The sequence below is a fragment of the Urocitellus parryii genome, chromosome X (assembly GCF_045843805.1).
Source record: "Urocitellus parryii isolate mUroPar1 chromosome X, mUroPar1.hap1, whole genome shotgun sequence".
NCBI lineage: Eukaryota > Metazoa > Chordata > Mammalia > Rodentia > Sciuridae > Urocitellus > Urocitellus parryii.
In genome coordinates, this window is record NC_135547.1 from 70,689,152 (window position 1) to 70,717,097 (window position 27,946).

The following is a 27,946-nucleotide window of genomic DNA, read 5'->3' on the forward strand; positions in this document are numbered from 1 at the left end:
AAATCGAAACGTGGGATTTGGAGGCTGGCTTTACAGCCTGTGTGATTACTTCCTTGCCGGCCGGAAGTGTTCTTTTCACAAAACAGCCTCATCTAGCTGCAAGTGTTTAGCCTCTAGGTTCCGCCAATTTCCAGGTTGCTCTGGAGTTTCTGTCCCTGACCGGAAAGGGTGTGTCTGAACTACAGAAACAAAAATTATGTTGCGCCCCTTGGCGGCCGGTGGAAGGATTGTGGTGTGCCCGTCTACTTCCTGGAAATGGGCTTTCAGGTATGTTATGATTTCCGTAAATCAGGACATAATTCAGTAAAACACTTTGGACACTGAAGAAGGAATACAGAGAAAATACCCATATCGTTACCGTTGGGTTTAAAAAAAAAATCTGCTTTCTTGCCATGCCCGCCTGGAATCCCAGAGACTCAGGAAGCTGAGACATGAGGAGCAAAAGTTCAAGGCCAGCGCTGACAATTTAGGGAGACCCTGACTCAAAGAAAAAAGGGCTGGAGATGTAGCTCAGTGGTGGATAGTCCTTGGGTTCAATCCCCAGTTCTGGGGCGTGAAGGCGGCGTGGGGGGGGGGGGATTTGCCTTCTTAGCAAATACCCAGGGGCCATTTTAAATTGGTACCAGCCTATTGCACAGTGATATGAGGCCCGAATGACTAGAATGAGAGTTATCTTCCAAGGACAAAGACCTGGGTTCTAGTCTTATCTGAATCTTGCTGCTATGTGGTCTCTGTCCCTCTTTGTGTTTTAGTGTGGTTTTTGTTTGTTTGTTTGTTTGTTTTTCCATCTCTACTATAAAGGTTTTAGGCTGGTCCCTCATTCTCTCCCATAGCTTAAAAATGTTGGATTTTTCTCTGCCAGCATTCCACTGCTGTTGGTTTCAACATCCACAAAGGTATGTATACTTAGTTTCTCAGCATTATTCCTTGGGATTTGAGGATTGTAGAAGGAAAGCGTATCATGAAGCCCTTCTGATTTTACAGGTTGTTTAAAATATATTTAAGACTGTCTCAATCCTTTTCTCAGAAGTTATTTTCCAATTTAACACTTGAGAAAGAACAGTTGGTGCAATTTTAATATTGCCAGGAGTCTCTTAACACTTAATAGCAATAAATCACAATTCATTCTCTGTATGTGCTGCTTTCTCCGGTCAACTTACCCTGGAATGTAATTTGCTTATGTATCTTTTAAGTCTGTATGTCTTTGCCCATCTCCTATCCCTCCCTAGAACACACTCCTTCCTTCCCTCTTTCTCGCAAACCACTATTCACCTTTAAGATTCAGGATTCTAGTCTGTGGGGTGGTATATGCCTGTAATCCCAGCAGTTTGGGAGGCTGAGACAGGAGAATCCTGAGTTCAAAGCCAACCTCAGCAACTGTGAGATACTAAGGCAACTCAGTGAGACCCTTTCTCTAAATAAAATACAAAATAGGGCTGGGGATGTGGCTCAGTGGTCAAGTGCCCCAGAGTTCAATCCACAGTACAAAAAAAAAAAAAAAATAGATGCAGGATTCTAGCCAGGTGTGGTGGCACACACTTGTAGTCCTAGCTACTTGGGAAGCTGAAGCAGGAGGATTGCAAATTTGCAACCAACCTAGGCAATTTAGCAGGACCCTGTCTCAAAATAAGAATAACAGAAAGGGCTGGGGACGTGGGTCATTAATAGAGTACTTACTAGCAGTGCAGGGCCCTGCTTGGTTCACTCCCCAGCACCCCACAAAATTCTGGAAGCTTTTATCAAATCCAGTTTCCCTGAGATAATCATCTGTGAGTCTGTGTAAGTCATGAGGAAGGATAGAGAGGGCCTTAGGGAATTTGCCATAGTAGTGTGGTCCTTTGCAGTTAGTTCATAAATATTTCATGCCCTTCTCTGAACTCTACAACATTTTATATTTCATTCTACTTTCAGAAGGCGAGAAAGAAACACTTGTTGAATGCCTACATTGGGCCAGGACTTATGGAAAGTACTTGACAACCTTGAATTTCATCTGAACCAGCAGTAAGAGTTGATAAATCCTCCCACTCTTTTGTGTTCCAAAATTGAATTGCAAAGGACTACATTGCCCTGCTCTGGCAAATTTGCTAAGATAAAACTCTCTCCATTCGTCCTTGGGACTCCCTTAATACTCATGGATAACTCTTTTGTTTACCTGCCTCTATAAAGCTCTGAGTTTCCTTAATTGCCCTGTGTATTTTGTCTTTTCAATTAAGTTGGTTTTGTCTTCATTAATTTACAGATAAGAAAGCTGAAGTTAAGTTACATGGTTTAAGATGGAACCATTAAGAAAGAAGGGAGCTGGGGAAAAAAATCAAAGAAAGAAGATGGGTACAGTGGTGCATACCTGCAGTCCCAGCTACTTGGGAAGCTAAGGCAGGAAGATCGCGACTTCAACACCAATCTAGGAAACTTAGTGAAACCCTGTCTTAAAATATTTTTTTATACTGGGAATTGAACCTAGGGTCATTTTACCATTGAGCTACATCCCTTACCCTTCTTGTTTTTATTTATTTTTATTTTTTATTAGTTGCACATGACAATACAATGATCTTGACAATTCAATTATCTTATTTTTATTTTGAGACAGGATCTCACCAAGTTACTGAGGACCTCACTAAGTTCCTAAAGTTGGCCTCAAACTTATTATCCTCTTGCCTCAGCCTCCCAAGTGGCTGGGATTACAGGTATGTGCTTCCACACCTGGCTTCAAAATAAAATTTTAAAAGGACTAGAGGGGTAGTTCAGTGGTAGAGTGCTTGCCTAGTATGCTAATATATGTGAGGTCCTAGCTTCAATCCCCAGTAATGCAAAAAATAAAATAAAAAGGGAAAAGGAAAAAAAAAACTGTTGATTTCCTCTGAAGCCCATGCTCTGCTACAACCTTTAGACAAGGGACTAAATTTACCTATATTACAGATCTGCATCAGAACAGACAGCTTCAATGGCAGGGGCCCCCAGTGTTTAACACAGTCTCAGGTCCCACTTCTGTTTAATCCTTATTTACTAAATGATTCCCAAATAAAACACATCAACTCCCAGTAAGATAGTGTTGCAACATTTTTCAACCTTTCTTTTTGATAAGTATTAAGAACTCAAGCCTCTTTTTCATAAAATAATTTTCTCTTGTTTAGTCTCTCTCTTTCATACTGCAGTAACAATATGTTTTAGTTCCCCTCTGTGCTCTAAAAGCAAAACAGCACTATGGATTCAAAATTCCCACTCAGTCCCTTAATCTACCTAAACAGGGCCTCCATTCCTTCTTCAAATTATGTATTCTTCCATGAAGTACAAGCTAGTTGAGACAGGCAAGGATCATCTATTTTAGGAGTCTATCACTATCTATTTTTAAAAATTTTAAAAATGTTTTTGTAGTTGAAAAGAAAAAAGAGTGGATTTATTTTATTTGTTTTTATTTTTATGTGGTGCTAAGGATCAAACCGAGCGCCTCATATATGCTAGGCAAGCACTCTTCCCACTGAGCTACAGCCCCAGCCCCTCTATTAGTGTCTTTCTAAGGCAAGTACTTTTCAAATATTTTTGGATCCAGACTCATTGTAAGAAAGACATTTTACTTCATGACTCTTTTCATATATACATATGTGTAACTAAAACAAAAGCTAAAAAAAACTTACATTTACTAAGTGCAATTCAAGCTGGCTGTGGTGACACTTGCCTGTACTCCCAGCTACGTTGGAGCCTAAGTCAGGAGGATCACAAATTCAAGGCCAGCCTCAGCAATTTAGTGAGACCCGGTTTCAAAATAAAAAGGGATGAGGTGGTAAAGCAGTGGTAGACCATTTCCCTAGCATGCACAAGGCCCTGGATTCAATCCCCGGTACTGCTAAAAATAAATAATTAAAATAAATGAACTAGACACTGTGAAGCACACTTTTAATCCCAGCTACTCCCAGCTACTTGGGAGGCTAAGGCTGGAGGATCACAAGTTCAAAACCAGCTTAGGCAACTTAGCAAGACACTATCTCAAAATAAAAAAGTAAAAAGGGATTGAGATGTAGCTCAGTGGTAGAACACTCCTGGGTTCAATCCCAAGTACTGGAAAATTTTTTTTAAAAAATGCAATTCAGCTCTGGACCTGGGAATTTAGCTCAGTTGGTAGAGCACTTGCCTAGTATACATGAGGCCCAGTGTTGGATCATCAGCACCACAAGAGAAAAATGCAATTTAATTCTAGTTTACTTAGTTTCATTTAAAAAAAATGCTACTCATTATTGCCATGTAATTACATCATGGACATATACAACTAGCACCTAAAATTCAAAACATCCCCATATTCATCCTAGACACCCACCTAATACAGTAATGAAACCACTCCTTACTGTCTATATAACATGACTTTGCAGTTCATTATCATTAGCATGACATTACTTTTCCAGAACTCCCCTGTTCAGGCAAATGGACATATTTTTCATTAAAGGATTATCACATCAACTCTTCAATGGAAAGCATCAACAGAGACTTTCAAATTCCGTAATCCTCTTTCCTCACCTCAAAATTCTTTCCTTGCTGTTTCTACCAAACCTGAACAGTTCTATCATAATCCTTACCTAAATCTAATCAAGTCCCTGCATTGAAAGACCCACCTTGAGAATTACACTTCTCAAATTCTGGCCTGGCCTTCCACCCTCTGAGCCCAAGCTTTGCAAGATGGTATTTTCCTTTTCCCTGTAAGCAGTAAACAGCTTTGTCTTATCAACAGCCTAGTGATATTTTGGAAGTCAGCACAGAATACAGATATAACATGGGGTTTGTTGTGAGTTGTGGGGAAACTTACAAGTAAGCAGAGGAGTAGCAGAGTACACACAGTCTCCCAAACTCTCCTGTTCCATGGCATAGTCTGGTCATAGATAACCTATGTGAACTATATAGTCAGAGTACAAGCTAAGAGGGACCTGCCTGGTTAGGCAGACTATACTACTATGAGCACTCCAAGAGAACAGAAGCTCCACCTCTACACTGGGAAATTGAGACAACACCTACTTTCTCTAAGTAACAAGAAATGTATCAGTGATCTCTCAAATCAGGAACAATGCTAGGGAGTGTGCACACCCAGGGCCAAGGTCTGCATACAAAGGGCCCTAGGAACAACAGCCTTGCCCTCCAGGAATACTGACATCAGTGAAAAGCCATGTCTTTCCACAGCTGGCTCAGTCTAGAACAGTGAGCTCTCAGCTGAACCACAGAAAAGAGAAAGAAAATGAACTTGCAGGTCATCCAGATTTATCTCTCATCAGTTGTCCCAGAAGTATTTCCATAAATGACTATTGGGTTGCAATCTGTAGTTTAAAAAAATACTTCTCAATTTTGGGATGATTAATATGTTCATTATATCGGTGTTGGCCATGGTTCATAAGTGTCTGCATATAAGAAACTCATCAAATCTATCTTCTTTCTTTCTTGGGCTCTCCCATTGAGCTATACCCATTTTTTGCACTTAATTAAAGTTTGCAGTTTATTATATGAAAATTATACCTCCAAAGCTGTGAAAAATTAATTAGGGGGCAGGTGAGAATGAAGGGTATAGAAGATGTAATAAGATTGTTCACTCATCAATAATTGTTAAAGCTACTTTTTTATCTTTGAAATTTCCTTTAAGTTTTTTTTTTTTTTTTTGTGTGTGTGTGTGTGTGTGTGGTACTGGGAATTAAACCCAGGGCCCTTTACATGTTAAGCAGGCGCTATACCACTGAGCTATACCCTCAGTCCTAAAAATTTCCTATGTAATTTTAATACAAATTTTGCCACACAAGTGTTCTCCCCCCCCAAAAAAAAACTCTCAAAAAAGAATAACAACAAAATTCTGTCCTAAGAGCTGAACCATGGCTGTACAGTTATAAAGAGAATGGAGAGTTAAAGTAACCTCAAAGCTCCAGCAGACACAGTTTCTTTGGTGTCTTATGCTACTCTGGTGAGAGAATTTCTAATATCCTGAAGACTGAAATCTGAAGCTATATGGTAATTATACATTCAGTAATTCATTGAAGAACTTTAAATAGAGCACCCATGTGTACCAGTTATTATTCTAGGCATGAGGATACAGCAACAAACAGAACACATTCTCAACCCTCATGGAATTTACATTCTATTGGAAGAAAGAAAATAACCTACAAGAAACCCTGTGATTAACTATATGGTGAAATTTCATGTAATGATCAGAGCTATGAAAAAATGGGTATGGATAGATAAGAGAGTACCTGGAAGTTCAAGGTAAGCCTCTAAAAATGGGTTCAGTCTGGACCCAGCTTCTCCTGTCTGAGCTGATTGGTCTACTTCATTCAATTTAAAATTGAAATAGCAATGCTGACTTCTGTACCTCATTTTGTTCATCTGTTTAATGATCCAGTGCGTCTCTGTGTTGAGACTTGTATATAGGGTTGAAAACCAGAGCTTGGGGGCCTGGTATCAATGAGGTGGAGATTGTTAAATTCTGATCCTCTACTGACCATGGTTTGGGAAATACTCCACTTAGGGAATCAACTGTTTTTGAATCAACTGTTATAGCTACACTTATTTTTTAATTTTTAATTTATTTTTTATTTTTGTGCATTGCTGGGGATCAAACCCAGGGTTTCAAGCATGCTAGGCAACTACTCCACCACTGAGCTACACCCTCAGCCCTCAATTCTTCTTTAATGGCTGCATAATACCTGGTAGCCCTGTTAGGAAGAGTAAACAGGCTCTTTTAAAAGAAGCCTTGAATTGTACAATTTGCTTATTTCCATAGTGTAAATTTCTTGCTGTGGGATATTTCAAGCTACTGATATAAAATTACTAAATGCAGAATTGGGAAGAGATTCACACAATTGGCTTTAGCCTGTATGAAACAGCTCAAGAACAGCACTGAAGGTCAGAAGTAGGGATTAAACCCACAGCCTCCCACATGCTAGGTAAGTGCTCTACCACTTAACTACACCTCCAGCCCTGGGCTCAGTCTTATCATGCCAAAACTGCAATATAGCCAAACGTGATACAAAACAAAACATCTTTCAGGGGCATTGCAATATTGTAGGAAAAGAACTGGATCCAGAGTCAACCAGTCTGTCTTGGAGCCAGATATGGGCCACTATCCAGCTCTTTGGATCTTTACCTACTTCCTCTACCTCTCCCAGCCTCAGGGTCTTGGGGGTTGCTTTTGGTTTGCTTGGGGTTTTTTTGTTTTTGTTTGTTTTTGTGGTGCTGGGGATAGCGTCCAGCACTTCTCATATGCTAGGCAAACACTCTACAGCTGAGCCACCCTCCCAGCCCCAGAGTCTTTAGTTTTAGCATTTATTGAGCTAATAATATCTACAACTAGATTATGGCTTCTCAAACTCAATATTGTTTACAAGGGTTTGGGGGGAGTTTGTCTGTTTGTTTGTTTGTTTTTTGGTAGTGCTGGTGATTGAACCATGCTAGGTGAGTGCTCTACAACTGAGCTACATCCCCAATCGCATTATTGATACTTTGACCCAAACAATTCCTTGTTGAAGTTGTCCTGTGTATTTTAGGATATTTACTAACATCTCTGGCCCCTAGCTCATAGTAGTACTATGCACTACTAAGCACACCATACCAGTTGCGCTTTCTCACTTCTCAGATATAACAATGAAAAATACCTCCAGATATTACCAAATATATTTTGGGGGTAAAATCTCCCAGGATTGAGAAGCACTTCCCTAGATCATGGAGTTATTGACAGGAATAGACATAAGAAGCACATTACAGTTTGTTGTATTTTTTTTTTGTTGTGTTTTTTACAAATATTTAGACTTTTGATTAGAGAAATACAGAAACACTGGTTTGTGAGTCAAACAGATGAAGGTATGGGATAATTATGCCTTCATTTGGAGAGATGAGAAGAAATGGATGAAAATAGAGTGACCATTTGTCCCAGTTTGCTGGGTTTTTCTGTGATGCAAGACTTCTAGTGTTAGGTCCAGGGGAAAACAAGGATATCACTCTAGTTTTTAAAAAGTCATTATGTGCCAAGCACTACATGCTATGTGTACTATATGCTAAGCACTGTGCTAGGTACTTTACACATGCTATTTATTTAGTACTAACAAACCTGTGGTGAAAGTAATATCCTTATGTCCTTGGAGAAGCAACTGAGGCTCCATGCAGTAGGATGGTCTAGCTAAAATCATAGGCATCTGGGTAGGTTCACTTAAAGCAGGTGGAAGTGTTTCAGAACTTCCAGAACTGTAGATTCCCTTCTACTCCCTCTGAGGTCTTCCTCTCTCTTTCTTTTCTTGGCCCATAATACAGAATCCCTGTCAGAATGCAGCCAGTGACTTGCTGGTGATCACATCAATACACAGTTCTAAACATATCATGGCCAGACTCTTTAGAATGAAGTGAACTGGAGTGAGCCTCTTGTGAATATCAACAAAATCATCTCCAAGGGTAAGGAAATGGTCAGGAGCAAGGGAGGAGTCACAGGTACATTTATTTACAAAACAATCTTGGTTCCTTCTTAGCCATTGCCCCTTTAGTAGAAGGTGGGAGTGGGAGAAGTGATCAGAGCAAATCCCCTGTGCCCTTCCAGAGCTCACATTTTCTCAGTGCCCCATCATTTTCCAAGAGTCATCAGCATTACTTCCCAGCCCTAGCAAAAAGAGAGTTTTACCCCTGGAAAACTCTTCCCAGTTGCCTGGCATCAAAAGACATTCCCAGGCCTTTTGGAAGGAAGCTGTCTTTCTGAAAATGAGGAATTTCTTTAGGGAAGTCTGAGGCTTTCTCTGCTAATTATGGGGAAATGTATTATCTGTCTGTGCTCTCCTCTCTGACTGCATTTTTGTGTCCTGAACAGCTATCCTTGTTATAGCCTTAACAACTTGAAAACATACTTGCATTTGCTACTGGTACTTCCAGTGGAATCCATGAGTTGCTCGTTTCATTCCCATGAGTAACTTTTGATAAAAGGCCCAGGATTTATTATTATTGTTGTTTGCCTAACAAGAACTGCCTACTGTTGGCACAGTTTTACCTGTTCTCTTGAGTCCAAGGCTACCAGAGAATAATGTTCTTCAGTATCCTCCCTCTCGCTCCTATTCTCTGGCCTCTAGCCAGCCAGAGAGATTTCAGAAAGGGCACTGAGGAAGTGTGCTCACAGAGATTCACTCTTATACTTCAAACTTTTGATGCAAACTCTCCCAGACACATGGACTATTGGAACTAGAGGGACCTTCAGATATCAGCTAGTTTAATTCAGTCTAGAATCAGTAAAGCAGTGATCACCAGAAAGGGCCAGGGTACTAGATCAATAGCTGCCAAAATCTAAATTATCTTCAGAAGATTTCTTACTGTCTGAATATTATCCTATCCCTATAGCAGATAAGGAGATTGAAGTTCTAGCAGGGAGTCTGGCTTCTTGATACCTTGATCTAGGAGAAGAGTGTTCTGCTATCCCCCAATCCATGAAAAGGTCAGTGTTTGTACTCAAGTGCTTACTCCCCTGCAGGAAAGCCTTGGAGTAGGGAAGGAGGAAGCCTGGTCATCAGAGGGTCTGTTGAGTTCACTGTTGTCTCAATGTCTTTCACTGCCAGGATTTTTGTTGTAGTTCATTTAGCTAGCTTGAAATAATTTTTAAGTTGAATAATTGACTTTTCTCTAAGGTTTTTGCTTCTACATCCTTCTTATAGTACCTCCACAAGCCAACAGGCAGCAGTATGTGTTAAGACTAAGGATCCAGGCAGCCTCTCTAGTTTTATTTTGTTGTTTCCTGAATGTGTGGGTTGTAATTTTTGGCACATGAATACAATATATTGTCCTTGAAACTTTTTTTCTTATTTTTCATGAAAGAATGAAATAAAGAGCAGGAACTTGGAAGACTTGCAAGTGAGGATTCCAGCCCCACCTTGAACTAATTGCATAAACCTGAAAAAGTTGCAGACTAGATTTTCTAGCTGCAAAATGAGGGTTTATCATACTCACTTCAGGAAGTTGTTGGAAGGATTATAAGAAATGATGTTGATAAAGTACTTATCATAGTGCCTAGAACACACACTTAATTTGTGTTCAATAAAGTGGAACTATTAATGTTGTAATATTCTGTGGTGTTCTGTTAAGAGCACTGAAGACCTCTAGGTACGTTGCCCTTAGTCACCTAGGAAGCAGTACTCTTTTCCCATAATACCTGTCCTTGCTTCCCAACCTCATCCTCTTGTGTCCTCCAAACCCATTTTGGGGAATGGCTAGGATAATGGGAAGCGTAATGGTTAAACGTTCTTGCTTCCTACTAGGCTGGATATGTTGCTAGTATCATGGGTATGTATAGTTTTGCTTTTTTCCCTTTTGTGATATTCAGGGATATTTGAATAAATTAATAAATCAATGAGCTCCCAAACACAAAGGACTGAGCACTCAAACTCTTTCTGATTGTAAATGGGTTTGAATTACTTCTGAAGAAAAATGGAATTTGGAATTTGCTTTTTTCTGCCTGAAACTTGCATGTTTTACCAGTATTATGTCCTTGTATTTGTAGTTTATTTTATGATTTTTAAACTCTTCTATAGGCATTATCTAGTTTAATCCTCCCTCTATCCCTGGAGGAGGAAAATCAACAGCCTGTTTTATAGACAATGTATCTGTGGCTCAGACAGGTTACATATCCTACTCAAGGTCACATAATGTGTCTGTAGTGCATGGGCAGAGGTGGCCAAGTAAACAAGACTTCTGACAGTGGGTTCAGTGTGCTCCCAAAGACATTCCCTATTGCCCCTCAAATTTTCTAGAATCTATAACCACACTGTCTCCTATCTTTGAGGCTTCTTCCCTGAAGACATAGGCCAATCTATACATTCAGTGAATCCTGAGTCATAGTGCTGCCATCCTGCACAGAATTTTTGTGTATGGTAGCAGGGTGAGGAAACAGAGAGGGCTGGAGTCTTGAGATTATGAGAATTTGTTTGCAGAATGCTTCAACCTGCAAATTTCCTAGGGCCTTGAGATCCTTCTCTGTCTATTGGCAGTCATCCCCCTCTACCCATTCCTCAGGCTCCAGTTACAATTCTGGCTTCTTTTACAGGCTAAGCTTTTACATGTGCTACAGATTATCTTGAGGACACAGGACAGTGTCCCCTAGTGTAGGAACACCTCAACAGCATGTTGGAAGCCAACACATATGCCATGTCACCAACACATATGCCAGCAGAAAGTGAGTACTGGTGGGGAAAGGGTGGTGAACCCCAGCCAGCAGCAGCTCTGAAGAACACCTCTGAACCCACAGTCCATATTACATCAGTGGTTTCTGGGGATTGTGGAAAAATGACCTGGGAGGGTACAAAAGGCCTGGCCTTGGAGTCAAGAGAACAGGATGGGTCATAGTCCCACACTTGCTGCAAGGCAAGTCAACTGCATCTTTCTGGGGCAGAGTTTTCTCCTCTGTACAATGTGAGAACTGCCCCACATGATCCCTCAGGTCCTGTCACCATTGAAATTTCATCCCCAGGGCTAGGCATATAGCTCAGTGGTAGAGCTTATGCTTAGCATGTGAATGGCTCTGGGATTCAATTCTTAGCACTAAAAAAATTTTATCACCATTCTAGTCTTTGATATTAGTTCCTCTGGGATTCTGTCCCTTCAGAAGTGCTGAGCACAGTGCCTGGCATTTAGGAAGTCAGATATTATTATATGAACTATCATTTATGCCTCATAACAGCCCTGTGAGTTAGAGACTATAATTATAAGCATTTTGCAAATGGAAGAAAGGAAGCCCAAAGTAAATATGTCACATTTCTAAGGTCACATAACTAGTAAACATTTGGAGTTACCAGCTATGTGATCTTAGTCACGCTGCAGACGTAGGTCCCAAATATCAAAAGTTGCCTCTTTTCCCACCATGAGAGGTATAGAGAGAGGGAATCTAAAGGTAACTCTTGTCCATGCTGGATCTGACCAGGTAATCTGATTCAAGAGCACACTCTCTTAATTCCTGTGCCGTTGACAATCCCAGAAGCACTTGGGGTGCTGGCTGGGCCCAGGATGCCAGAGAATAAGGAAGAATACCTGAAGGAAGGTCTTCTGAGGAGTCAGTTCTATCTTCCCTTGAGACATGGTGGGAAAGGTACAGAGTTAAGGAATTCCACAGAATACAGGAGCCTGGAAGGGTCAGAGATTTAATTCCTATCCATTATAGCATAGAAAGACCCCCGGTAAGCTCTTTTCAATCCCAATAGCAAAACAGTTTGAACAAAGCTTCCTTTCTCACCTGCCCACTTGCCCCAGCCTGGCTCCAGAGCCAGGAGAGTGTCTCATAACAGGGTCCCTCTACCCTGTGAAAGGGCCCCTGCTTGGATTTATACAGGCAAGTCTTAGAACAGTGCCACCTGCCCTTTCTGGATAATAATAACTCATGGATTTATAAGGTAAATCCTAATTTTCTTTTTTAAATACTTTTTTAGTTGAAGTTGGAGACAATATATTTATTTTATTTATTTATTTTTATGTGGTGCTGAGGATCCATCCCAGTATCTCACACATGCTAGGCGAGTGCTCTACCACTGAGCCACAGCCCCAGCCCTTAAATCCTAATTTTCATATACATATATCACTTTGTTTATAAAGCACTTTCTCACTTACCTCTCTTGTTTTGCTGTTTTGCTTTTATGTGGTGCTGATAATCAAACCTAGGGCCTTGCAAATGCTAAGCACATGATTAAGTGAACTGCATCCCCAGCCACATACCTTTCTTGATTCTCATAATAGCCCTGCAAAGAGAGTCTTCTTCCTGTTTTGTCAATGAAGAAACAGACTCCTCATTGAAGGGACTTGCCCAAAGTCACACCATCTGCAATGTAAATCCCAAATCCAGACCAGTCGCCCCCTTTCCCACCATGCTTGGAATGAAAGGGAATCTAAAGCTAACTTTTGTCCATGCTGGATCTGATCAATGCTCTTCAAGAAGAATTTGGCAGCAAATTCTAAAGCAGGTGACCACACTGTGGACTCAGTATGCACTATTCTCAGGGGGGTGAGAGTCTGTGGATACTTGGCCTCTGGGGACAATCCTCTGTCCTTACAGTTACCATCTCCCATCTTCGCTTAGGCCTTTTCTAAAGTTGTTTCCATAGGGGAGCTACCATTAGGCTCATGCGAGAGAGAACTCTGAATTCTCTCCATCCATCATATAGTTCTCTCCCACTGTTTCTTTGCAATAGTCCCCTTGCTACTCTTGAGGGAAGGATAGTTTGCTGTGCAGCTATAGCTCTCCCATAGGAAATGAAGATGGCCGAACAAGTAGTGGTGTCTGGGGCTTGCTTAAGGAGCTGTAGAGTTTCTGTGCCTCTCAGTGCCTATCTTTTAGGGACAGGCATATAAATTTGAAATCTTTCACTTTCTCGTTTCCAGGTATTCCAAGGAGTCATAGGAACTGAATTCTTACTCACTATTACTTGTGAACTAAGTTTCCTTGTGGTGTGAACTCTGCTGGCCTCCCCAAACAGGTCTGTGAGGTGGGGTGGGTGGGCAGTAAAGGAGAGGATGCTAGCCCTCTTGCCATTCAACATACTAGGTTGAATGGGCCTGTCCTTGCAGAGCCCCCAAGAACCTTCAGCAGAAGTAGGTTGGATGCATCCCACTGTTCTGCTCTTACCATATGGAAACATGTCTCCAGGATAACCTTTCTGCACTGGTTTGTCTATCTTGCCACTGATATTGTATTCTACTTTCAAAACAGCCGCTATATATCTGGTTCCTTCTCTCCTTGCCCTCCTCCACCCTGTCCTTCCCCATTTTTGTGGGTTGTAGGAGACTGAAGTCAAAAAACCTGGATGTTGGCTCCTTTCCTTGCTCTGAGAATCAGTTTTCTCTCTTTCTAATGTGTACTTACTCCAACCTAGATTGAAACAGAAACCTTGCTTCCTTCTTGTGGCTCTGGTAAGATGATTAAGGACCATGTTCTTCTGTCTTCAGTATGTTCCACAGTCTCAGATGAGGATTGTAAAAGTGGAGATTAATATTCACTCATTTAAAAATCATTCTGGGCTGGCCAGGGTGGTACACACCTGTAATCCCAGCTACTTGGGAGACTGAGGCAGGAAGATTGGAAGTTCAAGGCCAGCCTCAGCAATTTAGTGAGACTATGTCTCAAAATATAAAGGGCTGGGAATTATCTCATTAGTAGAGTGCTTGTCTAGCTTGGGTTCAATCCCAAGCATGGCAAAAAAAAATTGGAAAAAAAGTTTCTCAGAGGAAATGATATTTGGGCTAGACCTAAAAGGATGAATGAACACAGGTTGGCTCAGTGGATAAGGGTAGAAAAAGGAAAAATCAAGTCTTAGAGAAAATCTGGAGTCAATATTCCAGGTTTCTGGAAGTTTTAGGGGCAAATCTGCTTCCTTATCTTTTCTTACATAGTACTGAGGATTGGATCTAAGGGAGCTGCACCACTGAGCTACATACCCAGCCATTTTTATTTATTTATTTTAATTTTGAAACAGGATCTCACCAAGTTGCCAAGGATAGTCTCTAGCTTATGATCCTTCTGTCTCAGCTTGCTAAGTAGCTGAGATAATAGGTGTGTATCACCACATCTAGACACAAGGATCCTTACAGGGAGGCAAGAGGGTCAAAATGAGAGAGGTATTGAACAAATTGGAGATCAAGAAAAATAAAATAATTTTTAAAAGAGTTTAGGATGGAGCTCAGTGGTAGAGTACTTGACTAGCATGTGCAAGACCCTTGATCAATTTCCAGTATGAAAAAAAGTTAAGACTCCTCATAGTTATATTAAAACCACCTAGATAATCCAGGATAATAATCTCTCCAGCTCAAAATCTTTAACATAATCAGATCTGCAAAATGTATTTTGCCATATAAAGTAACATTCACAGTTTTAAGGTATTAGGGCATGGACCACTTTTCTCAGAGGCATTATCCAATCTAAACAACTAATTAGATGGGGGGATGAAGAAATGGAGTTGTTTAGAAAATTTTTACTCTTTATTATTGAAAATTTTATACACTCACAAAGTAAAAACAGTAGTGTAATATATCTCCATGTACCCATCTTGACAGTCTCGTTTCAATCACCTCTCCCACTCTTGGGGCAAGAAGATTTTATTTTATTTTTGTTTTATTATTATTATTATTATTATTATTATTATTATTATTATTATTATTTGTGTGTGTTTGTGTGTGTGTATGTTGATGGAGATCAAACCAAGGGCCTCTCCTGAATGCTGAGAAAACACTAAGCTGCTACTAAGCTGCTTCCCAAGCTCATGAAAGACTACTGTGTACAGTGCTCTGCCTCTAGTCCTTGCTGAAGTAAACTGTTTGGCACTAGTGAGAAAATCTGTTTGGATTTAACCAAGGTACACTCACACTTTGACTTTAACCTTGTCTATCTCCTAGTAAAAGTGGCAAAAAAAATTGATTTTGGCAGTACTATACTCACTTTGCAGGGGGGAACAGTAGGTAAAAGTTATTTCAAAATCAACTGGCTTTAAAAAAAAAAAAAAGCAGTATGTGGCCAGATGTGGTAGCACACACTTGTAATACCAGCTACTGGAAAGACTACAGCAGGACAATCACAAATTGGAGACCACTTTGGGAAACTTAGCCAGACCCTGTCTCAAAGTAAATAAGGGATGGGGATGTGGTAGAGTGCTTGCTAGCATGTGCAAGTCCTGGGTTCAATCCCCATACCAAAAAATAAAAAGCAATATGTATACATAGAAAAGTATTTAAATGATGTAAACATCCAGGCTTCCAGGTTGGGTAATCATTGATAATAGTTGCTTGTGTGTTACTTCCAGAAAATATTAGTGTTTATGCAGATCAACATGAATGATACTTTGTTTTGTTACACAAATAGACTCAAACCAGACACACATTCTCTGTGTTGTTTTGTTTGCTTGAATGTATTTTGATGATGTGTTAGTCAGTGTTCTGTCACTGATGAAATATCTAATAAAATCAACTTAAAGTGAGAAAGCTGTATTTTATTTTAGGTTTTAGAGATTTTAGTCCCTGGTCTGTGGCTCTATTGCTTTTAGGCCTGTGGTGTGGCAGAACATGATGGTGGAGGGATGTGGCAGAAGATAGCTACTCACCTCATGGCAGCCAAGAAACACAGAACATGAGGAAGGGACCAAGAAAATGACAGCCCCTCAAGGACATGACCTACTTCCTCCAACTAGTCCTCACCTCCTAAAGTTTCTTCCACTTCCCAATAATGCCATCAAGTTATGAATCCATCAATGAATATTTCAGTCCACTGATGAGGTTAAAGTCCTCATAGTCCAGTCACTTTCCAAAAACCCCACCTCTGATCATTGCTTGCACTGGGGACCAAGCTTTCAACACATTAGCATTTTGAGGACATTCCAGATCCAAACCATAAGAGATGGCTTTCCAAATCAGTATAAATATGTTTACTTTATTCTTTTTATAAAGCTTGTAGATCGAGGTAGAATTTATACCTTAATTTAATTAACCAATCCCTAAATGATTAATTTTTAGGGATTTTTCTTTTCAACAATTTGCTTTTACAAACAGTACTATAGTGCACATACATCCAAGCACAGATATGACACATCAGCAGGCTACATTGCTAGGAGTATAATTCTTAGGACAGAGTATGCACACGTAGCTATTTTGTTGTTGTTGTATTGCAGTGCTGGGGATTGAACCCAGGACCACTTTACCACTGAGCTACATACTCAACCCTTTTTTATTTTGAGATAGGGTCTCACTAAATTGCCCAGGCCAGCTTTGCCTTATGATCCTCCTGCCTCAGCCTCCCTAGTCACTGGGATTATAGGTATGCCCCACCAAGCCTGGTTGATTGTTCTTTTTCTGTGCATTCCCTGATCATGCCCCTTTTCTCTTTGTATTATTATTCACCTTAATTTTATCAATTTATATGATGTCTTTGTTGTTGAGGAAAGTAGCCCCTCCCTGCCTGTTTCAGATATTTTAAATATATGTTCCTAGCCAAACATAGTGGCACATACCTGTAAGCCCAGTGGCTTTGGAGTCTGAGGCAGGAGGATCATAAGTTCAAAGCCAGCCTCAGTAACTTAGTGAGACCCTGTCTCAAAATAAAACATAAAAAGGGCTGGGGATGTGGCTCAGTGGTAAAGCACCCCTGGGTTCTATTCCTGGTACCAAAAAATAAATAAATAAGTATATGTTCCTACTCTATTGCTTGTATTTTATGTGTATATGTGTGTGTGTGTGTATGTATAAAATGTATCAACATTTTGCATTATAGTTTTTGTATTTTGTATCATGTTTAGAGTTTCTTCACTCACATAAATTAGGCAAGTTTTGCCCAATTTTCTTCTTATGCTTAAAGTTTCTTTTTTTTTTTTTAACACTTAAGTATATCTGAAATTCCCTTGATTTATACTTAACTTTTCAAGCTTAGCACCCCTAGATATGTTTTCTTCAGGCTAGTGTTTTCAAACACTTGCACAAAAGGACATTTCAGAGAAATAGTAAGTGCCCTTGAGTTCCTGAGGATCAGGGGAGAAGATTTGGTGCTAGCTACAGTGTCAGATCCAAACCATAAAAGATGACTTTCCAAATCAGTATAAATATGTTTACTTTATTCTTTTTATAAAGCTTGTAGATCGAGGTAGAATTTATACCTTAATTTAATTAACCAGTCCCTAAATGATTAATTTTTAGGGATTTTTCTTTTCAAAAATTTGCTTTTACAAACAGTACTATAGTGCACATACATCCAAGCACAGATGTGACATATCTTTTTTGAAGCCTTATGTTTTACCTTAGTCATACCAGTTTTTCATTATGCCTCATGTTATATTTGTGTTTCCTTTAATATAAAAACAGAAATTTAAATTGTTTATATATTGAGTAAAAGCACTACCCCCAAGAAGATGGGCCATTCCATGTTTAGCCTATGCCATAGCCTCCTGTGGCACTGGTCCTATTGTATTCTCTGGGGAGAGGGTTCTGTTCAAAGCCTCAGGCTCTTGGTCTATAGTCAAGGTGCAGTGCCATTAAGGGAGTATATACAGCCAGTGTTGCCTTTATTAATTTTCTAAGGCTGTTTTTACAAGGTACCACAAACTAGGTGGTTTAAAAACAACAAAAATGTATTATCTCACTGTTCTCTAGATCTAAAGTCTGAAATCAAGGTATGGGGTTTCTTTCTGGAGCCTCAGAGGGAGAATCTGTTCCATGCCCCTCTCCTAGCTTTTGATGGTTGCTGGCAATTCTTGGCATTCCTTGGTTAGTGGCAGCCTAACTCCAGTCTCAAACTCTGTGTTCGCATGTGTTCTCTCTGGGTGTCTGGGTGTCTTTCCTTTTCTTATAAGGACACCAGTCTTATTGGATTAAAGGCCCACTTTACTCCAGTAAAACCTTATCTTAGACTAACTAATCCACAACAACCTTATTTCTAACTAAGGTTACCTTCCAAAGTTCCATAAAGGACTTGATTTAAGAGTGATAGGAGATACTTTCCAAGCCAGTACAGTGCTTTTTGTTAGAAAGTACTGGTTCAAAGAACAGAGTGACCCTGGGTTATGCCTGCCAAATTTTTTCTGACTACTCATTATACTTTCCTATCAAAGCCCTCACTAGGCACAGTGATACATGCCTATAATCCCAGCAACTCGAGAGGCTGAGACAGGAGGATTGCAAGTTTGAGGCCAACCTTGGCAACTTAATAAGGCCCCCCAGCAACTTAGTGACTCTGTCTCAAAATAAAACAAAAGGGGCTGAGGATGTATCTCATTGATTAAGCACCTCTGAGTTTAATCCTCAGGACCAAATTTAAAAAATATATATATTTATTTTTAGTTGTAGTTGGACACAATACCATGATTTTATTTATTTATTTATTTATTTATTTATTTATTTATTTATTAATTATGTGGTACTGAGGATCAAACCCAGGGCCTTGAACATGCTAGGCAAGCACTCCACTGCTGAGCTATAACCCCAGCCCCAGGACCAAAATATTTTTTTTAAAAAAGTCTCCCCATAACTCTTTGCTGAGGATCAAACCAGGGCCTCCCACTTGTGCTGTGCAAATGCTGTATCAAAGAGCCACACACCCAGCACAAAAACCACTGTTTATTTTCTTTATTTTAAACTTTTGTTTGAAAGAGGGTTTTGCTATGCTGCGTAGGCTGGTCTTAAATTCTTGAGCTCAAGTAGTGCTCCCACCACAGACTCCAAAGTAGCTGGACTACAGGTTAACATCACTATGCCCAGATAAACTTTTTTATTATGGAAAATTTTAAATGTATACAAAGGTAGATTAATTTTAAATGTATACAAAGGTAGAGAGTAATGGATCACCCACCCATGTATCTATCATCCACCTTCTGTGAGTGACAGATTAATGATTAATAGTTTCTCCTTTACCCTCCAACTCAATTATCAAAGATATATCATTTTATTCATGTACATTTCAGTATTTCTAAGACATAAGGTCTCTTTAAGAAACCTATCCATTATCTGGGTGCAGTGGCACACACCTGTAATCCCAGCTTCTCGGAAAGCTGAAGAAGGAGGATCACAACTTTGATACCAGTTTCAGCAATTTAGTTACACCCTATCTCAAAATTAAAGTTAAAAAGGGCTGGAGGGGTAGCTCAGTGCAGAGCACCCTGGGTTATATCTTCAGTACCACAAAGGAATTAACAAAATAAAAGTTGATTTTGACATAAAGCATATAATTATACCAATTTCAGTTTATACTAGAACTTTTTCTAAAAGAATCTTCTGGGGAGAAAATAAAATATCTGGTTTTATCTCAGGAAACGTTTTTAGAAACCCAATTCATGTGACTTTGCTCAGGCCCACAAAGCTGAAGGATGGATAGTGATGATCCTCTTCCTCAAACCCAGCCCATGCCTAGCCCTTCTACTTCCAGATAGCTGACACTGTCAAGCATGCTTACCAGCATCTTTTCCTGTCTGTATTACTAAAGTAAAGGAGACTATGCTGAAGCCCACCTCTCACCTGGTGGAGTACCATGTACAAGAACTGTTCTTATGGTTATGGAGTTTTCTGCCACCATTACCAGGTAGTAGGTTTGAGACCTGAATGGTCATAGCCTGTGGGGTATAGGCTTCCAGAAGGGAGTTGAGTCAGATATGGTTGAAGATTATTGATAAAGTCTCCTCAGGATTGAGGCTGGAATTCCTCATATGTTAGAACCTAGGCTAAGAGGGCTATGGATTTCCAAGTTGTTTGCCAGAGACCCACAGTAAAAACTGTATTTTACCTCTCCTTTCCCCCTACCCTTCTCTTTCCTTCATTCATTTTCTAGATATCACACACACAGACACATCTTAAGTTTTATGAAACTGATACTTACACTCACCATGTATGATATATTCTGAACTTATCTATTTTCTCTACTTTATTCACTAAAAAAACTGAACTTGTAAACATTATTTCAAAATTACCTGTAGATATTTTTGAAATGAACTGTCGTAAATGCATTGCTCTAAGGAAGGCTTAAGAATTTAGTCCTGGGCTGAAGATGTTGCTCAGTCACATTGTATATGCAAAGTCCTGGGTTTAGTCATCCCCAGCACCAAAAATAAAATAAAATCCATCCTGCTGAATCCCTTTGCCTAACGATTCTTTTCTTTGTTTTTTGTTTGTTTGATTATTTGTTTTCATTGTTTGTTGTTTTGCTATTGTTGAGGGGAAAATCAAATTCAGCATGGTATTCAAGGCCCTTCAAAATCAAAGCCTCTACTAATTTTTAAATTTTTCCCCTACTTTCTGCCTCTCCACTCCCCCTCTTTTTTTGGGAGGTGCTGTGGAGAAAACCCAGGGCCTTATGCATGCTAGGGGTAGTGCTCTAACACTGAACTATATCCCCAGTCCCCCTCATGTTTTAATTCATAGATCCTTTCATTTTTATGGAAAACATACGGTCCTTTTATGCATCTGTGCCTGCTTTTTTTCAGCTGGAAATTGAATCCAGAGGTACTCTACCACTAAGCTCTTGAGCTATATCCCCAACCCTTTTAATTTGTTTTGAAACAGGGTCTCACTAAATTACCTAGGTTGGCCTCAAACTTGAAATCCTCCTGCCTCAGCTGCTAGAGTAGCTAAAATTACGAGTATCTGAGGTTATAGGTGCATACCACCACACTCGGCTTTATCTATACCTGCTTTTGCCCATGGCATTTCCTCCACTGGGACTGTTCTTTATCCTCTTTACCTAGAATATTCCTCGTCATTCAAGATCCAGTTCAAGTGCCCCCTTGTCTCTGTGACCTGGTCAACTACCCCTCTTTTGATCTCCACTATCATGCTATGCATCCCTATAACAGCACACATTTATGCATGTATGTTCTGTACATGATTATAAGTATAAACACTTCCACATTCCCAAAAGGACTCATGACAATGATATAGAGTGTACTATGATTCATGTGTTACTCAGTGCTTTTACATTGAGATTGAGTCTTAATCTCCACTATGCTCCTAATGCTGAACACAGTGTCTGGCCCAGAGTAAAAGGGCTTTGGAAATGTTTGTGAAATGGATGAAAAAAATGAATAAGTTCTCTGCAGCCTGGGCATTCATTAGACCTAGCTTGTACCAGGTATTATAGCACATGCCTATAATCCTAATAACTCAGGAAGATGAGGCAGGAGGATTACAACTTCAAAGCTGGCCTCCATAACTTAGTGAGACCCTGTTTAAAAAAATTGCTGGGGAAGTAGTTCAATGATAGAGTACCTTGAGTTCAATCTCTAGTACTGTGAGGGAGTAAAAAAAGACCTGACCTAATTTAATTAAATGGTGCTGCTGGCCCCCAGGATGATTATGGATATAGTTCTGAAAGACAATAAGTGCCAACTCCTGGATCTGCTCCAAGGTGCCCAAGCTACTGCTGGAAAAATTGGAAAAGAGGTCATCCCCAGAGAAGATCTGGCCAACAGTCCCTACTCAGAGTCTCTGGATTTGAGTTGCTACCAATGCTTCTTTCCCAAGCTAATGAGGGGCTTGAGCAATAAGAGTTAACTAGTAGGGGATGAAATTTGGGCCAGTAGAAAGGATACATAATTTCTGACAGAAGCCAAGGAGCATCTGGTGGAAAGAAGATTCTGTATCTGGACCAATTCCTTTTATACCAGTCAAATATTCCCTTAAATGAACCCCCAAGCTCTTCACAGTTATCTCCTTACTCTACATAGAACCTGGAGAGCTAGAACAGAGTAGGCAGTATTCACTCTCCCTGGGTATATAGAACGAGAGAAGTTAGGTATCTTGCTGCATTGTCACATAACCCGTGGAGATATCACCTACCCTTCTGCTTCCAGCTCAGGAGACCCTCACTCCCGACCATGGTCATGAGACAGCCACATCCTTTTGTCTGTCTGTCTCTTTCAGGAGACAAATACCATGTTTGAGGTACTCTTTGGCCTGGGGTACTCAGAAGCCATAAAGGCTGTGTATGCTTGCAATGTGTTTACTTTGATCACCCGGATCAGTTGCATCTTTGTGGTCAACATGCTGGATAGCTGCCTCCCATTGCAGGATTTCATTGATTTCTCAGAATTGTGTGACAAGTAGGATTAAAAACCAGCAGGTTAGTGGTCATCACAGGAATGTTAAGGAATGGAGGAAGAGAGGTGTCTTCTAAAGGTTAGGGTTAGGCCCCCAGAGAGGGAAAGTGTTTTGATGAGATCTGAGGGACCAGTTGGCAGAGTCTGGACTTAAACCTGCCTCCTGACTCCAAAACTAGTGTTCTTTCCTTGTTTCCAGGCCTTCTATTCATAGAAGACTTTCACTGTCCACTTGTACACTCTCACACAGCACTACCTTGTTTTCATTCTAAGCTGGGATCATGCGCTTGGGAGATAAAAAGTAAAACAAAACAAAAAACAGGAACAGAAAGCAATATTCTGGGTAAATGTAAAGGTGGTACTGAAATGTGTAGGTAAGCACAGAGGGTAAGAGTATATGTGACTGTGGTTTTGTTTCTATATATCATTGTATGGGTGTGCACAGGGGTATTGCTGTGTGTATACAAAGGAGGTATGAGTGTGATGGAAGGTAGACATATTTAGCCCAAAGAGAATGGGTGTGAATATTGTGAGTGTGGCTGGATGTGTAGGTATAGTTTCAGTTGAGTGTGTAGATACATAATGTAGGGTTTGTCTTTATGTTCAGAGGTGGCCAATCCATGAACCAAAAGTTGTAGATATTTTTTATTGTATACATGTATGTGTGTGTGTACACATATATCTGGGGAAGGTGCATGTTTCTGACCCAAGAACAGGTTGAATGTGAGTATATAATAGTATATTATGGTAAACTAGAGTGATTCAATGTGTTTGTGGGCCTGAAGAGTGTTGGTAAGTCATTCAGAGTTGTGAGTCCAAGTGTGTATCCTGTTCCTCTGGACTTGGGTACAGAAGATGAGTACTATGAAAATAAGGCTAGTATATCTGGCCTGGAGCTGAGGATCATGAAGCTCCTAGAAACACATCCTTCATCCTCCATAAGGTGAGGCTGAGCTGTTATTATATTTGGAAATTTGGTGGGTAGTCTAAAGGACAAGAGAATGTTATCTTACTCCATGATCAGGTTTGCTGTAAGCTCATTTCCTTGTTCTTTCTTCCCGCTCGTGGACTAGAATAAGAAAATGCTTCCTTTTCCCTGCCTCCTCCTTCTCACAGTACTCACAGTGTCTATTAGCAGCAAGCTTCAAATTGTCATCTAAAGTCACTGGATTATCTATTCCCTGTGGTAACTTGATGCTTGTTTTTCCAGGAAGGTCAGAGCCAACCTTTCCTCTTGGGGCTAAGCTTATTAAATAAATTCCTCAATAAAATCCTTAGTTGGTTGAAACCCACCAAACTGCCTTGTTATCTATCTCCTCCAGGACCCAAAAGTTTCCTGTTCCATCTATCCTTTTTACTCTCCCCTTCCTACTTCCTCTGGCTAGGCCTGGGCCAGAGGCCCATCTCCCCCCCTTCTAGAAAATGGGAGTTGAGAACAGTATGTGTGTAGGAGAGAGGAATTGCTGGGGGAGTTCATAGCCCAGAACTGGAGCCAGAGCAGCTGCCTGGGTCCCTCATGTCAGCCCCCTTTCCTTGTTCCATAGACTGTCAAAATCACCTTCTACTACCATGCCAATTTCCTGCCATTGTCAGAACTCCAGAGGATCTTTTTCCGGACAGACTGGGATGAAGTCCTGCAGGCTCTGTAAAATGTCTGGAAGTACTTTGTAAGGAACATTTAATGGTTGAAACTGGACAAGGTTTTAGCCAAGGGCCTGGGCTTTGGATTCACTTATGCCTCTCTGGGCTCTCTGAGGCCTATGACAGAGACCCATGGCATGGCAGCTAGGACCTGGGTTGGCCCAAAGGTAACTGAATGTTAGCCCTGGTCATAAGTCTATCCTTGGCTCCTTCACGTAAATGGAGAACACATTATTGTAAAGCAGATGTAACTACTGGTAGCAGCTGATTTACATAGAGCTTCAGGAAGTCCTACATGTCAATATATAGACCCCATAGCTTTCTCCTTTACATCAATTTCACCTTTCAGGTCCTGACAACCACAGCCATCCTTCCTCTACTCTGGGTTAGAAGCAACCCTTAATAGTCTCACTCTCCTCAGCCTCTACCCTAGAAGTAAAAATATGGGAATATAACTCTAGCTAGAGAGTTTGAAAAACTTAGGTTTGATCCTTCCCTGTTCTGTCACCTTAAGCAAACCTCTTTACCTCTCTGGCTTCAGTTTCCTCCAGCTATAAAATAAATATCTTGTAACTTGCCCTGCTCACCTCCCAGGGCAGTTGAAAGGCCATGCATGATCTTTGAAAGATTCATATAAGCGTGACTTCATGCAAAATAAGCTCGATGACACGGGCTAATTTCCTTGAGAAAGTAGGCTGTTCAGAGCCCTGAACAATGTATCTGGACAGTGATTATGTTTGCAGAACTATATACAAATGACTGCTCTGGTCTTGAGCTGACAGCACAGTTGATTTTTGAAATATTCCATACAACCCTTCTTACAACACATTGCCTCTTTAGGGAAATCCTTAGTTCTGACCCTAAGCCCCTTCTCAAATTGTTTCTGCATTCTTTTGGGGTTTTGAGGCTGGCTCTGGTTGCTCAAGCAACATCTGTGAGCCTCTGGCTTGAAGGAAAATGACTAGCCAAGATCTTCTCTTAACCCTTTCCTTCCCTGGCTTTTGCTTCTTTTAGGACACATTGTCAACTTGTTGCCTGTTATTTCCAGGGCTCTGGAAGAAAAGTGTAGCTCTCCTGTGTAAAGGTAAGGAGGTTGGGTGATCTGGATTGATGGAATGAAAACAAAGAGACTAAGGGTGTATGGGGTCTTAACTTGCTTTTCAGGGTCCAAAATCAGAATTCTGTACCCTAAAACTGCCTCTTCACCATCTTCTGATGTGGGTGCAGGAACATCCCTAGATGTCCCCCACTAAACTACCAGGATTTTAAAAATGTAACACTGGGAAGCATTCATGGTTACAGAAGACTTTGGTACCCTTATTTTTCTCATCTTCCCTTAAGCTAGAGGCATATAGGTGTGGCCAACTTGCTGGAGTAACTTCCCTTTCAGTTTCTTCACCTCCAAGGCAGTGGTGGTAGAGAAGGAGCAGTGTCCTAGATGGGTCTTGAGATCCCTCTTCAAGCTGTGAGTTTATCTCACTAATGTATACTTTAGCAGGGCCATATTTATTAGGTATTCTCTTGGTGGAGTGTTTTCATGGAAGCTGGGAAGGGGGAATCACATTTTGGCCCACTACTCACTGAGGAGGCAGGCACTATCTATCCAGTTGTTGAGGTGCCATCCTCCAATTAGACTAGATAGCAGCACTACATGGGGTACAAGTGGAACGAGGAGTGATTCTCTAGCAGATATTCAGCCCTATGACTTTTTTAAAGCTCCCTGTGCACAACCTTCTCCCCCTTTGTTTCCCCTTAACTTCTTTGGTCCCTTTACTGTTACTTACTACTCTCCTTCCCCAACAATCCTCCCCACCATTCTTGTATTGTTTAGCTTCCTGCCTATCACTCTTTGGCCACAAACATCTGAAATGAATACTCACAAATGTATTCAATTAAAATGGCTCTACAAAAGATGTCTCTCTAACTCCTGGGGGAAAATGAAGCAAGGTAGAGAGGATGCAGATGTTGTAGAGTGATATATTGTTCCCAGGATCTTTAGAATGCAGTTGAAGGGTCAGTGAGGATTTGGAGATCTTGCCAACCTCGGTTGAAAAAGACCCTACATCTTACCTTTTCCTTACCTTCCTTTCTGTTCCCTGTCCTTGCTCCTTATAAAATCCCTTGACCTCCTTTGCTTTGAAATAGACTGAGGCCTCCTTACTAGAGGGTGTCCTCTAAGAGGAGGCCAGGACAAGAAACAGGAGAACGGCTTCCCTCAGCATGGAAATAGCTCTCTCCTTCACCCCACCAAAATTTTCCCTAGATTAAGAGAAGGAAAGGAAATAATTTCCATTCCTATGCTTTCCTGGGTCTCCCCAGAGACAGAGGGTTACTGACAAAGACAGTGAGTAGATGGTGAGTATATAGGCTGGATGAGATGAAGCCCCTGCTAGCAGAGGGGCAGCAGTGTATAGAGAGTTGAGTTCTAGATTAGGAGTCAGAGCCCTTCATATTTCCATGGGCAAAGTAAGGAGGGAAAGGGGAGAAAGAGAGGAAGAAAGCAAAAACAAGAGAGAGGGAGAGCAAGAGAGACAAAGAAAGATTGAGATCCCATAGGATCCTGTTCTTGCTTCTTAGAGATGGGATCCAGGCCTGTCAAAGGCAGATGGGCAGAGGGAACAATGGGGACTGTGGCACAGGAGTACCTCTGTCCTTTCTGCTGAACATCAGGTGAGATGAGAATACCAGAAAATCAAATGAAGTCCAGACTTATTGTCTCCATGAATCAAAAGTCAGGAGTGGAAAAGCAAAACCTTTAGTTGGAGGAACTGTTTATTTTGTCAGTTTTATGCCAAGAAGCTTGCCTGATTGTTTTCCACTGAAGTAATCAGGTGAATCAAGTTGACCAAAACTGACCAAATGATCTGCTTAGTTTTAATGTCATGTAGACACTAACTTCTCCCTGAACTCCAGTTTTCCTACAAGTAGTCTTATGTATAACGGCTTTTACTTATATAATAACAACACTGACAAAATTATTTCTAGGGCTAAGTTCTCTGGTTCTGGACAATCCCCTTTCCCTGCCCCCAACTCCAAAAGTTCTGCTCAAGCTGGAAGGGATCTGGATTCCTCTCTTTTATTTCAGTCTTTACCATTCTGGCAAAGAATGACAAGTTTATCTGCAATGTGGGAACCACTAACATAGATGGTCTGAACAAAGCTACCCTAATGGAGCAGTACTCAAAATTGGGATAAGACCCCAGTGCTGCTGCCTGTTACCAGCACCCCAAATCCTAAGTCCAGCCTAGCTGGATATTCTTTAAGTCTTCTGGGTTCCATTAAGTTGGCTAGGCTTCCCCTTTCCCTCCCACCTCAGCTCTACCCATCTCCCTGATCCTCACCTTGGCCCTTATGCTTTTATAATAAAGATTTATTTTTAACTTTCCATGGTGTGTTATTTATTCCCTATGCCCAAAAGGGTTTTTTCTCTTCCCCTTGATTCTTGATTTTGTTATAATATAAAAAATGTCTGATACAAATAAGATAGAACTATGTAAGAACCCCAAATTGGGGAATAGTAAATACCCCAAATGTCAGCTCTTCTCTAAACTCAGCCTAAACCCTATGTCTCTAGTTAATGCCCCATACCTAATAGGCTTTGAAATTTTTGGTGATTTCCAGGTTATGGCAGGAATTTATATACTGCTACCCTAGTCACTGAAAATGGGAACTATGGAGTGGAAGGAGTAGGGAGTTGAACATTGTTGACTACAATGATCTGTGATCCCTCCAGCACTGAGATTCTGAGTTAATTAACTTCATCTCACTGAGCCTCATTTTCTTCA

At 40.6% G+C, this 27,946-nt stretch overlaps 1 protein-coding gene across 1 annotated transcript in view; it reads left to right on the plus strand.

The window, feature by feature from the left end:
• Positions 1-93: 93 nt before the first annotated feature.
• LOC113175239 (voltage-gated potassium channel KCNC1-like) overlaps positions 94-27,946 on the plus strand; it is a 38,035-nt gene continuing 10,182 nt past the window's right edge. The window contains exons 1-2 of the mRNA XM_026379497.2: positions 94-267; positions 25,176-25,245. The gene's annotated coding sequence lies outside the window, so the exon portion shown is untranslated. The remainder of the gene's footprint in view (positions 268-25,175; positions 25,246-27,946) is intronic.